The sequence below is a fragment of the Bufo bufo genome, chromosome 4 (genome assembly GCF_905171765.1).
Source record: "Bufo bufo chromosome 4, aBufBuf1.1, whole genome shotgun sequence".
Lineage (NCBI taxonomy): Eukaryota > Metazoa > Chordata > Amphibia > Anura > Bufonidae > Bufo > Bufo bufo.
Window position 1 is genome coordinate 155,446,785 of NC_053392.1, and position 14,811 is coordinate 155,461,595.

Sequence of the window (14,811 nt, forward strand, 5' to 3'; positions counted from 1 at the left end):
ATTAACAGAAGGCAGGGCAACACAAGTAGGTGGGGTCAACAATACCATAGTGCAAAATACCACCCCAGCAGAACCAACTAACACAGTGCAGCACAATATATTGCCCCAAAAGCTGGCCCTCTGTGGTGGCCATCAATAGCTACCATAATCTGTCCTCCTCCTCCAGTTGTCTATGGAGCAGGGGTGTCAGCTGGGGAGGTGAGGGCCACAGCAGTTGAATTCAGGAGGGCACGTGTGGTTGCTAGCTGGGTAAGTGAGTACCTGATTCTCACAGTGTTAATTACTGTTGAGAGTTCATTATTTACCCGGTCAGCGGCAGAGAGGAGGACTTGGGTGGCCCCCTGGGGCATCGGCCCACCGTGAAATTTCGCTGTAGGGTCTATGGCCAATCCACCCATTAACACTTCACTGTGCAGCCCTGACTCCTGGACACATGCAGGAGCAGAATCTAGCAGAATAAAACTTAATCACACTACTCCTAATGATTAAGGCTGAGTTCACACGGGCGAGATTTCCGCACGGGTGCAATGCATGAGGTGAACGCATTGCACCCGCACTGAATCCGGACCCATTCACTTTTATGGGGCTGTGCACATGAGCGGTGATTTTCACGCATCACTTATGCGTTGCGTGAAAATCGCAGCATGCTCTATATTGTGCGTTTATCACGCAACGCAGGCCCCATAGAAGTGAATGGGGCTGAGTGAAAATCGCAAGCATCCGCAATCAAGTGCGGATGCGGTGCGATTTTCACGCATGGTTGCTAAGATGACAGTCTATTCACTGTATTATTTTCCCTTATAACATGGTTATAAGGGAAAATAATAGCATTCTTTAATACAGAATGCTTAGTAGGTGGTCAATTGAGGGTTAAAAAATAAAAAATAATTAACTCACCTTCTCCTCTTGATCGCATAGCTGCCGGTCTCTTCTTACTTCTTTAATCATGAGCTGCTGGCTAAAGGACCTGTGGTGACATCACATGACATGGTTCAATCACATGGTTCATCACCGTGGTGATGGACCATGTGATTGGACCATGTGATCTGACATCACCACAGGTCCTTTAGCCGGCAGCTCATGAATAAAGAAGTAAGAAGAGACCGTCAGCAACGCGATCAAGAGGAGAAGGTGAGTTAATTATTTTTTATTTTTTAAATAAAAGTTTTATTAGAGATCCCAACTAAAAAAGGATTGCCCAGGACTAGAAAAGATTTCTTCCAATAACAGCACAACATGTGTCCACAGGTTGTATGTGGAATTAATGCTCAGCCTCTTTCACTTCAATGGAGCTGAGCGGCAATACTGGTTTAGCATTTTCTCACTCCCATCAATAGAAATGACTAGTCTCATCTTCAGTGGAGATCACAATAGGACATGTTCTGTAATTTGTGGAAAGGAGACACAGATCTGCAAAAAATACAGATATGTGCATGGTCCCATAGAAATGAATGTGTCAGTATGCTGTCCACAAAAATGTGGATATGGATGAAAAATATGGTCATAAACGTAGGACTAAAGGTACATCTAAAAGCCTGAAGTTTCACTTTTATCATAGGCAGAGAACTGTCTCACCAAAGGGACAGCAAATTCCTGCATTCCAGCTGCTCTAGAGCTACAATTCCCCGAATGCTACATTCATTTCTGTGGAAGTTCTGAGAAAAGCTGAGCAACTTGTATGCTGGAAGTAAGTAATGTAAGTTGTGTAATTTCACAACAGATGACGTGCCAAAGGTTGATGACCTCTGGTTTAGTCAGTCATATATGCACAACATTATTTGGATAGAAATAACTGGCATGGTGGGGTGACATATCTGCCCTAATATTATAGCAGCATTGTATTAGGAATATAAACACAATTTTTTAGGAAAATAAAATGTATCAGAGCTCCTAACTGTAGCTTGTACAGTACAGACCAAAAGTTTGGTCACACCTTCTCATTCAAAGAGTTTTCTTTATTTTCATGACTATGAAGGCATCAAAACTATGAATTAACACATGTGGAATTATACACATAACAAACAAGTGTGAAACAACTGAAAATATGTCATATTCTAGGTTCTTCAAAGTAGCCACCTTTTGCTTTAATTACTGCTTTGCACACTCTTGGCATTCTCTTGATGAGCTTCAAGAGGTAGTCCCCTGAAATGGTCTTCCAACAGTCTTGAAGGAGTTCCCAGAGATGCTTAGCACTTGTTGGCCCTTTTGCCTCCACTCTGCGGTCCAGCTCACCCCAAACCATCTCGATTGGGTTCAGGTCCGGTGACTGTGGAGGCCAGGTCATCTGGCGCAGCACCCCATCACTCTCCTTCATGGTAAAATAGCCCTTACTTTTAAAGTTTTCCCAATTTTTCGGCTGACTGACTGACCTTCATTTCTTAAAGTAATGATGGCCACTCGTTTTTCTTTACTTAGCTGCTTTTTTCTTGCCATAATACAAATTCTAACAGTCTATTCAGTAGGACTATCATCTGTGTATCCACCTGACTTCTCCTCAACGCCACTGATGGTCCCAACCCCATTTATAAGGCAAGAAATCCCACTTATTAAACCTGACAGGGCACACCTGTGAAGTGAAAACCATTTCAGGGGACTACCTTTTGAAGCTCATCAAGAGAATGCCAAGAGTGTGCAAAGCAGTAATCAAAGCAAAATGTGGCTACTTTGAAGAACCTAGAATATGACATATTTTCAGTTGTTTCACACTTGTTTGTTATGTATATAATTCCACATGTGTTTATTCATAGTTTTGATGCCTTCAGTGTGAATCTACAATTTTCATAGTCATGAAAATAAAGAAAACTCTTTGAATGAGAAGGTGTGTCCAAACTTTTGGTCTGTACTGTAAGTGTGGCTGATTGTAATGGTTAAGCTCATGCAATGCAATCTGATGACCCCTAAACCCCCTAATAATTCACAAAGGCTAATTATAGTAATATATAGGGTCCAGATTTGATTGTACTGGAACCAATAGTAAATGGAACAAGTCACACTTCAGTAGTGGTATGTAGTAATGGACGAACATCGGTCGGGACGATTCGCAAACACGATCAAATGTTCGCGAACCACAAGTTTGCGGCAGGCCCCATTCACTGTAATGGCAGGCGAACCTGAAAAACCTTCAGGTCATATTTGCAACCATTAAATACATACTAGAAGAGCACAAATCGTCCCACAACATGGACAGTGACATACCAGAGGGGGATCAATGGCAAAAATTCCCACAAAAAATATGTATTTTAATCAGGGGGCATTTTTATGCGTCTTAAAAGGGAAACTGTCAAAAATGTCGCCTGCTGGAGCCTAGAAGAAAATTATTTTAGGCCACAGGAGTACAGGCCCCAAACATTAGGCATTCACCGGACAGAAAACATCAAGTTATTATGTGGCTGGAGGTATATTAGACGGTCATTGGATAACAATTTTACTTCAGGCCAGTGGAGTATAGGCCCCAAAAATTAATTATTCAATGTACAGAAAAGAACAATTGATAATGTGGGTGGAGGTATATTAGTCATTGGATAACAATTTTACTGCAGGCCAGTAAAAATACATGTCAAATACATACGTTTAAAAGAACAAAAAATATTAAATTGTATTAAAGTCATGGCTAACTAAATCCCCCCTCCTGAAAAACCCCAAATGATAATAGATGAAATTCGATAACACGTGGTCATCACAGTTGTTGAATTCCTCTGAGGTCCCAAACATTAGGCATTCACCGGACAGAAAAGGCCTTTTATGGAACTGTATTTACATAAGACAGGCACCATTATTTGTTCTGGGTGGTGGCGGATATGTGTGGGCTGGCATGAGGAAATTCAATTAAACGTGGTCGTCACAGGTGTTTAATTCCTCTGAGATCCATGCCTCATTCATTTTTAGAAATGTGAGGTAGTCCACACTGTCGTGAGCGAGGCGAGTGCGCTTATCAGTCATGATCCCCCCTGCTGCGCTGAACATCCTTTCGGACAGGACACTCGAGGGGCAAGCCAAGAGTTCCATGGCAAATTGTGCCAGCTCTGGCCACAGGTCAAGACTGTAATGACCGACGACACGCACAGGGAGGAAAACAGGGAAAGCCCTGCCCAAGGGAGAGGGAAAGGTGGTGACCCCTAACTCACCTTGCGGCTGGCACCTGACTGCCCTGACGTCCCTAGACGGGTTCCTCACCCGTGCGGCGATCGTGTGCCTAAACCCTGGCTTTCCCTAATATGAGCCCTGGATAGTGAACAGGCCGGTGGGATCGCTAGTCCACACCACTATCACTAAGAGGGAAACACCAGGGAGAGGACAGACAAAACATACAAACACATACACCCAGGTGGGCGACCACAATAAACCAAAAAGGTCCAACAGGGATCTGGAGGGTAGCGTACTGGACCAACTACCAGCGAACGCAGCAACACAGCTCCAGAAGGTCAGAATAGATGTCCAGGCAGGAAGCTCTATCTCTGGCAACCAGAGAAGTGTGAGAGAGAAAAGGAGGTCTGGGAGTGCTGGACAAGGAACAGCTGAGGAGAAGGAGCAACGGATCCCTGAGTGAGCCAAAAGGGTTTGCTAAGCAAACCCAGAAAGCTACCATAAGGAAAACAGCCCTATCTTAAATAGAGCGTGCAGCCAACCGCTGCGACTTCCTGACCCCGGGTATAACGGAGTCAGGCGTGGTCCTTGACACCCTCGTGACAGTACCCCCCTCTCTACGAGGGGCCTCCGGACACTCAGGACCAGGTCTCCCAGGATGAGAGGCATGAAAAACCCGAACTAACCTGTCGGCGTTTACCTCAGACGCAGGAACCCACATTCTTTCCTCGGGACCGTAACCTCTCCAATGCACCAGATATTGAAGAGAGCGGCGGACCCGACGAGAATTAACAATTTTGGATATCTGAAATTCTAGGTTACCATCCACGACAACAGGAGGGGGTGGCAGCGGTGATGGTTCTAGAGGTGGAACATATTTTTTGAGTAACGACTTATGAAAAACATTATGAATTTTAAAAGTCTGAGGTAACTCCAGGCGAAAAGCCACGGGGTTGATGATGGCTACAATTTTGTAAGGGCCAATAAACCTAGGACCCAGTTTCCAAGAGGGAACCTTCAATTTAATATTCCTAGTAGACAACCACACATAGTCATTCACTCCTAGGTCCGGACCTGGCGACCGTCTCTTATCAGCCATGCATTTGTATTTACCTCCCATATTTTTCAAGTTAGCTTGCACCTTCTGCCATACCGATGAAAGAGATGACGAAAACCGTTCCTCTTCGGGAACCCCAGAAGACCCCCCCTCTTTGAAAGTACAGAATTGGGGATGAAAACCATATGCACCAAGAAATGGTGACTTGCCAGTGGATTCCTGACGACGATTATTTATGGCAAACTCAGCTAACGGTAAATATGATGACCACAACTCTTGGTTTTCAGACACAAAACATCTTAGATATGTCTCAAGGTTTTGGTTGGTACGCTCAGTCTGTCCATTCGACTGAGGATGGAAAGCAGAGGAAAAGGACAAGTGTACCCCCAAACGAGAACAAAAACCTTTCCAAAATTTAGAAATAAACTGGGTACCCCGATCCGAAACAACATCGGAGGGGACCCCGTGAAGATTCACGATTTCACTGACGAATACCTGAGCAAGAGTCTTAGCATTAGGTAGTGCGGGTAACGCAATGAAGTGTACCATTTTGCTAAACCTGTCCACTACTACCAAAATAACTGTTTTACCCGCAGACAAAGGTAAGTCAGTGATAAAATCCATTGACAGATGTGTCCATGGTCTATTGGGAATGACGAGTGGTAATAGAGACCCTGCAGGACGTGTATGTGAAACTTTAGCGCGCGCACAGGTAGAACAAGAAGACACAAAATCCAATACATCCTGACGCAACCTTGGCCACCAAAAACGACGAGACAATAGTTCCAAGGTTGCTTTACTACCCGGGTGCCCAGCAAGTGCCGAATTATGATGTTCCTTTAATAATTCGAAACGTAAGTTCAACGGTACAAACAATTTCTCTGAGGGGCAAGAGACCGGGGCGTCCCCCTGGGCCTCTAACACCTTCCCCTCCAAAACAGAGTGTACCGCAGAAACAACCACTCCTCTTTGAAGAATGGGTACCGGATCACTCACATTACCCCCTCCAGGGAAACAACGAGATAGTGCATCAGCCTTGGTGTTCTTTGCCCCAGGACGATAGGTAATCACAAAGTTAAACCTGGTAAAAAATAGCGACCACCTAGCCTGTCTAGGGGTGAGACGCTTAGCTGATTCGAGGTACAGAAGATTTTTGTGGTCCGTAATTACAGTGACGGGGTGGACTGCCCCCTCTAAGAAATGACGCCACTCCTCAAACGCAAGTTTAATAGCTAATAGTTCCCTATTGCCAATATCGTAGTTCTTTTCTGCTGCAGATAGTTTTTTAGAAAAGAAAGCACAAGGACGCCATTTGCCAGGAGACGGACCCTGAGACAGCACCGCCCCCACTCCCACCTCTGACGCATCGACTTCAACAATAAAAGGCTGAGAGACATCAGGTTGGACCAGTACAGGTGCTGAGGTAAACCTCTCTTTTAGAGAGGAAAAAGCAACTTTAGCGGCGTCAGACCATTTAGAAAAATCAGTCCCCTTCCTAGTCATGTCAGTAAGCGGTTTTACAATAAGTGAATAATTTTTAATGAATTTCCTATAGAAATTCGCGAAGCCCAAGAACCGTTGTAGTGCTTTGAGGTTCTCAGGAAGATCCCAATCTAAAATTGCCTGGACCTTCCTAGGATCCATACGGAAACCTGACGCAGATAAAAAGTAACCCAGGAATTGTATCTCCTGAACGGCGAAGACACATTTTTCAATTTTAGCATATAATTCATTCGTCCGTAGGACCTGCAGTACTTGTCTGACATGCACCTCATGTGTTTTCAGATCGGACGAATAAATTAAAATATCATCTAGGTATATTACCACAAACCTGCCGATTAGATGACTAAAAATGTCATTAACGAAATGTTGAAAGACGGCAGGAGCATTGGTCAGACCGAAAGGCATAACTAGATTTTCATAATGCCCCTCAGGGGTGTTAAACGCTGTCTTCCACTCATCCCCCTCCTTAATACGAATCAGATTGTAGGCACCCCTAAGATCAAGTTTGGAGAACCACCTAGCACCCGCAATCTGATTAAACAGGTCAGGAATGAGAGGAAGAGGGTATGGGTCTCGGATGGTTATCTGATTTAATTCGCGAAAATCTAAGCAAGGACGCAGGCCCCCATCTTTCTTTTTAACGAAGAAAAACCCTGCAGCCACGGGTGAAGAAGAGGGTCTGATGTGTCCCTTAGCCAAGCTCTCGGAGATATAATCTTTCATGGCTTGTCTCTCTGGACCCGAAAGATTATATAACCTGGTCTTGGGTAATTTTGCGCCGGGAATAAGGTTAACCGGGCAATCATAAGGACGATGAGGTGGTAACTTCTGACAACCCTTTTCAGAAAAAACATCCTCAAAGTCCGAAATAAATGTAGGTAGGGTAGTTATGGAGGCGACTAAGCAATTGCTATTTAAGCAATTTTCTCTGCACTGCTCACTCCACTCCAATATCTCCCTGGCCTGCCAATCCACCACTGGATTGTGCGCTACCAACCAGGGAAGACCCAGCACTACCGGAGTGGGAAGCCCCTCCAGAACATAACCTGAAAGCATCTCGTTATGGTGGTCCCCTACCCGAAGGTGTAAATTATGAACCATGTGCGTGAGGTTTCTCTGAGACAGGGGAGCAGAATCAATAGCGAATATGGGAATGGGTCTCTGTAAAGTACAGAGAGACAAACCCAAAGTGCGGGCAAAATGGGCATCTATCAAATTTACCCCTGCTCCACTGTCTAGAAAGAAAGAAATAGTCTCCGTCTTATCACCAAAAATAATAACCGCTGGCAACACAAATTGCGATGTACGTATGGAGGAAACGTATACCCCCCGGCTGACATCCTCCACACAGCCTGGGGTTAGTAGTTTTTCCGACGGTCTTTTGTTTCTGAGGAAAGAAGGACAGACATTAATGAAATGACCCCTCTCCCCACAAAAAAAACAAACCCCACGCCTACGGCGAGCCTCAGGAGGACGGACCTGACGAGTAGTTCCTCCTAGCTGCATAGGCTCGTCTAAGTCCGTACAGACTAACTGCTGCTTGGGAGGGGTTACCAATTGCTCCGGTTTTTTCAACCTGACCCTAAGGCGTCTATCTATTCGGATAGAAAGGGACATAACCGCATCAAGGAGAAAGGGGGTCTCATATAATGCAAGCGCATCCTTAACCCTTTCGGATAACCCAGAGCAGAACTGACTCCTGAGAGCCGGGTCGTTCCATTGGGTATCCGTAGCCCACCTACGGAATTCAGAGCAATACTCCTCTACCGGCCGCTCTCCTTGTAAGAGTCTCCGTAATCTTGATTCAGCCAGGGCGACTCGGTCAGGGTCATCATATATGAGACCCAAGGCCCCAAAAAACTCATCCACTGACCGAAGAGCCTGGGAATCAGTAGGTAAAGAGAACGCCCAGGACTGCGGATCCCGCTGCAGCAGGGAAATAACAACCCCCACCCGCTGATCTTCATTACCAGAGGAGTAAGGGCGCAGTTTAAAATATAACTTACAGGCCTCACGGAATGTCAAAAACTTGTCCCTTCCCCCAGAAAATCTGTCAGGGAGAGGGACCTTGGGTTCCGCAACAACCTGGTTACCAGTAGCAACCGCTGGGCTTGCAGTCAGTTGTAATTGCTGCTGTTGCTGGAGGACCGACGCCTTCAATCCTACCACCTCCAAAGACAGGCCATGAAATTGTTTGGACAGAGCAGCAATTTGATCCATACTGGATTCTAAGTAGGTAAAAAATTATTATTATTTTATTTTATTTTTTTACCTACACAAAATAATGGCCAGAGATAATGTAATGACCGACGACACGCACAGAGAGGAAAACAGGGAAAGCCCTGCCCAAGGGAGAGGGAAAGGTGGTGACCCCTAACTCACCTTGCGGCTGGCACCTGACTGCCCTGACGTCCCTAGACGGGTTCCTCACCCGTGCGGCGATCGCGTGCCTAAACCCTGGCTTTCCCTAATATGAGCCCTGGATAGTGAACAGGCCGGTGGGATCGCTAGTCCACACCACTATCACTAAGAGGGAAACACCAGGGAGAGGACAGACAAAACATACAAACACAAACACCCAGGTGGGCGACCACAATAAACCTAAAAGATCTAACAGGGATCTGGAGGGTAGCGTACTGGACCAACTACCAGCGAACGCAGCAACACAGCTCCAGAAGGTCAGAATAGATGTCCAGGCAGGAAGGTCTATCTCTGGCAACCAGAGAAGTGTGAGAGAGAAATATAAGGAGGTCTGGGAGTGCTGGACAAGGAACAGCTGAGGAGAAGGAGCTACGCATCCCTGAGTGAGCCAAAAGGGTTTGCTAAGCAAACCCAGAAAGCTACCATAAGGAAAACAGCCCTATCTTAAATAGAGCGTGCAGCCAACCGTTGCGACTTCCTGACCCCGGGTATAACGGAGTCAGGCGTGGTCCTCGACACCCTCGTGACAAAGACTGAACAGCCAGTAGTCAAGGGGTTCCTTACTTCTCAGAGCGTCCACATCAGCCGTTAACCTGATGTAGTCGCACACCTGTTGGTCTAGGCGTTCCCTGAGGCTGGATCTGGAGGCTGGCTGTCGATGGATTGGCTGCAAGAATGATCTCATATCCGAAGTGACCAACACATCTTCGAACTGCCCTCTTCTTGCATACGCGGTATGATTAATACCCGCAACTGTTTCTCTGTGGGTGGAAATTCCTCTGCCAGTGCCCGCAACAGCAGAATGCAGCATCTTTCAAAGCAAGGCCTGGAAATGCTGCATTCTGACAGAATTCTGGTAACATGTCTGCCATTTTGTGTTTGTACTGGGGGTCTAAGTACATTGTCACCCAGTACAGGTCCTTGCCTTTTATGCTTTTTATAAGGGGGCCCCTCTTCAAACACTGGAGCATGAAAGCCCCCATTTGCACTAAACTAGAAGTGGTAGAGCGGCCTGGCTCCTGCTCATCGCCCAGTAGAATGTCGTCCTCGGTCTCCTCCACCCATCAACGGACAGCACCAGGGATCCCAGAAAAGTTTAAAGCCTGCTCTTCTTGCTCCTCCTCCTCCCCCCAGGCACCATCCTCTGACTCGTCCTCAGACTCCTGCTGACTTGTCTCAGATGGAGTAGCCCCCCCTGGGAATTCATCCAGCATTGCGACTTCCTCATCTTCCTGCTTTTGCTCCTCGACGGCTAGATTTTTGAAATGACGCAATGCACGCTCCAGAAAGAAGGCGTAAGGTACGATGTCACTGATGGCGCCCTGTCTGCGACTGACCAGTTGGGTGATCTCATCAAATGGCCGCAAAAGTCTGCATGCGTCGCGCATGAGCAGCCACTGGCGCAGTGAAAAAAAAAAAATCCCCAGAACCTGTCCTGCCACAGAGTTCGTACAGTCGTTAACGGCACCTTAATGCTGGAGCAGCCCATCAAGCATAGAGTTCCAGGGAGTCAGGCAGTCATAAATCAGACGTCTGAAGGGCAAGTGGTGTCGCCGCTGAACGTCAGCAAGGCGAGTCATGGCCGTGTAAGATCTTCTAAAATGGCCACAGATTTTCCTGGCCTGCCGCAAGGCATCCTGGACCCTGGGGTATTTGACAACGAATCGCTGCACGACTAAGTTCAGGACATGTGCCATTCACGGCACGTGTGTCATTTTGCCCAGTTTCAGCGCACTCAGCAGATTGGGACCGTTGTCGCACACCAATTTACCAACTGTCAAATTGAGCGGGGTTAGCCACTGATCGGCCTGTGACCACAGAGCTGAAAGGAGTGCAGGACCAGTGTGGATCTTGGCTTCCAGGCACAACAGCCGCAGCACAGCATGGCAATGTCTCATCTGGCACGTTGAATAGGTTCTGGGGAACTGGGGGGGTGCAGCGGAAGAGGCGGTTGCAGTGGAAAAGGAGGAGACAGCCGAGGAGGAGACGGAGGATGGAGTAGGAGGAGAGAAGAAGAGGCAGGCCTGCATGTAATCCATGGCAGTAACACCAAATCCACACGGGTGTCACGGGTTGCATGCTTGACAGCCGTCAGAAGGTTCACCCAGTGGACAGTAAAAGTTATGTACCTTCCCTGCCCGTGTCGGTGGTCAGATGTATCTTGGCACCGACACTGTGTGCCAGAGATACATTCACTTGCTGCTGAACATGGCCATATTGCTTTGGGATGCCCTTCTGGGAGAAATATTTCCTTCCGGGGACCTTCCATTGTGGTGTTAAAATGGCCACATGTTTTCTAAAGGCCTCCAAGTCCAACAGTTTATATGGCAGTAGTTGGTGGGCTAGCAGCTCCGACAAGCCGGTGGTCAGCCGTTGGGCAAGAGGGTTATCAGGTGTCATCAACTTTTTGCGTTCAAACATTTGGGTCATGGAAGCCTGCCTTTTGCTAGATGAATGCGATTACGGCACGGTGGAAGGTGGAGTGAAGGACAAATGGGAGGAGAGAGGAGAAGAGGCAGGACATGGAGCACCTGGAGTGTGGCTTTGTGGGTTCTGACGGTGTTGCTCCCACTGGGCTCGGTGATGGGAGGCCAGGTGCCTTCTTAAGGCAATTAGAAAAGAATAGTATGAGACTGGCACTCAATTATGCGGATCACATAGAACATGGCAGTTTATTACAGCAATTAATTGTTATACACACGTTTAAAAATATGCAATAAAATACAATTAATAAAATTGATAAATAAAATAAAATAAAACTGCAGGATAAGTGCACACTGGCAAATCTATGTCGAAGTATATATATGTCTTGTCCTTCGGTAAGATATAGTTATTTAATTGCGTATAGTTAATGAAAAATAAATCCAGGTATGGAACTGTATTTGGAGAGAAAGTCACTTCTTTAAATGTCACTGTGCTCTCTCAGAGGTATTCCCTTGAGTAGGGACAATACGGACAGTGAATAGAACCGGAGAATGGGACCTTGATATTTCGGTTGATATTATTATTGAATATAAGTGGTGAGTAAGGCGTGAATTGATATCTTACCCCTGTTGTATCGGGAACGCCACTTAGGTTTCCACTCACCACCTTGTCCCGGCGTCTTCTTCTCCCGTTTGGCGTCCTCGTCCGAGACTTCCGGGTCACGTGGTGTTTGTCTCGCGGGACTTGCCTGTTTAGTCCGGTCCTTCACACGAATGTTAATTCGAAGATTTTTAATGGAGCGCTCCACAAATCAGATTATCGTCGGTCCTCTACAGTTGATCCGGATCTTTCTTTATGGGGGTGAACTACGCCAGACGCGTTTTGGGGACCTCTCTCCCCTTCCTCAGTGGCTCAACCCCCATTTTAATGTCACTTCCTTTTATAGTTCACTTAGGATTGTCAAAAACCTGGACCGGAATCAACTTTTTTAGCTTTCCATGACATCCATGCGTTTTTGGTGCGGTTATTCCTATGTCTATGCGTTTTTGCATATTATACCATATAGTTGCGATTAAGTCGTATACTAAAGGAGACATCTCTGCGGTACTGCTTTCTCAAGATAAACTTTAAAATATATAAATTACATTAAAAAATTGCTGTATATTTTCTTAAGATATAAATAGGCCTGATTGTATTGCCCATGTTTAGTTTTAGATCCACATTCTAATTTATAAACCTGCGGTAAAAATTATACTTCAGTAATGTAAAAAATGTCTAAAAATGTATGATAATTAAAAATTCCAGAAGGGACTTGAATATATAAATTTTATTAAAATACAAGTTACTACATATAATTGATTGTACGTGGAGACGGGGCCCCACACAGCCAAGGGGACAAAACATATTGCGTAATTTAATCTGTATTTTCTCTGATTTCTATTCTTTCAGATTTTATTGTAGAAATGGATGAGTGGGCCCACCTCCAAGGGGGGATCAGAGTGCCAATAAACGGCCAGACATATGATCTCCCATTAGATAGAGGGCACACCCACCATAGTCTAGAGGAAGCCAAAAATTTCAAGTTCAGCGTTCAAACCTGCTGGTAATAGACTTCCAAAATCGTATATGCGTCGAGATTGCGCTCTAGACATTTTTTCCACATGTTTCCCCCCTCTCCAGTGTGTATTTATCTTCTCCAAGGCCATAAATATCAGTCCCCCAGGATCTTGGTTGTGGACCTCTTTAAAGTGCTTCGAAAGCGAGTGTTTCAGGTATCCTTTTTTTTTATATTGGACACATGTTCAGAAACCCTCACCTTCAAAGCCCTCTTGGTTCTCCCAATATACTGTCTGGAGCAGGGGCATTGGACAAGATATACTACACTGGTGGAATTACAGGTCAGGAATTGTTTGATCTCCCATGAAAAGGTATTTTGGGTTGAGTCTATCTTTTTGATATTTCTAGGGGCTTTTGTAACCTTACAGCCGGCACATTGGACGCACCTGTAAAAGCCCTTCAGGCTCATCCAATTGCTGGTTGCTGTTTTTTTTTTCAGTCTATTCTTAACTTTTATCCCCAAATTGGGTGCCCTTGTGAAGGTGATCTGAGGTCTTACCGGTATAAGTGCACCTAATGTCTTATCTTGTAATAAATTGTGCCAGTGTCTTTTTACTATCTCTTTAATTCCCCTATATTGTGTAGTGAAGGGGAGCACCATTCTAAATTGAGACTCCTGTTGGGTTTTCTGGACAGATTTATCTGTTAAAAGAGAATTCCTTGGTATTTTTTGAGCACTCTTCTATGTATTTTGCAGTTTCCAAGACTACAATTGCCCCTCCTTTGTCCGCAGGGCGGATGGTTATATTTTCATTTTTTTTGGAGCTCCTTTATGGCAACTATCTCTTTATTGGACAGATTATTTTTATCATATTTTTTCTCTTTCATTTTCCTGAAAATAATCTGTCCAATAAAGAGATAGTATTGCGTTTGTTTATTTCTACATTAAATAGAAATGATTTTAACCTTGTGTTTACTGCTAATATTGGTTCGGTGGAGACAGAGTTTTTTGATTTGTCAATAGCCAAAAGGGACAACAAATACATATGTAAAACATATCAGAAACCATCAGCAAAGAATGCGTTTATTCTACATTCAAGTTGCCATCTACCTAGCTGGTTACTTAATGTCCCATTCGGACAGTTCCGGAGACTAAAACGGAACTGTACCGAAGATTCACAATTTGAAAAAGAAGCTTTTGCCATGAAAATCTATTTCATGGCAAAACAATATCCAAGCTTGATACCAAGGAATTCTCTTTTAACAGACAAATCTGTCCAGAAAACCCAACAGGAGTCTCAATTTAGAATGGTGCTCCCCTTCACTACACAATATAGGGGAATTAAAGAGATAGTAAAAAGACACTGGCACAATTTATTACAAGATAAGACATTAGGTGCACTTATACTGGTAAGACCTCAGATCACCTTCACAAGGGCACCCAATTTTGGGATAAAAGTGGCCCCATCAGTTAAGAATAGACTGGAAAAAAAAAACAGCAACCAGCAATTGGATGAGCCTGAAGGGCTTTTACAGGTGCGGCCAATGTGCCGGCTGTAAGGTTACAAAAGCCCCTAGAAATATCAAGAAGATGGACTCAACCCAAAATACCTTTTCATGGGAGATCAAACAATTCCTGACCTGTAATTCCACCAGTGTAGTATATCTTGTCCAATGCCCCTGCTCCAGACAGTATATTGGGAGAACCAAGAGGGCTTTGAAGGTGAGGGTTTCTGAACATGTGTCCAATATAAAAAAAGGATACC

At 45.1% G+C, this 14,811-nt stretch overlaps 1 protein-coding gene across 1 annotated transcript in view; it reads left to right on the forward strand.

Moving 5' to 3' along the window:
- The window catches only part of LOC121000012 (phospholipid scramblase 1-like), a 56,923-nt gene that overhangs the window by 25,971 nt on the left and 16,141 nt on the right, over nucleotides 1–14,811 (forward strand). The gene's annotated exons all lie outside the window — the stretch shown is intronic.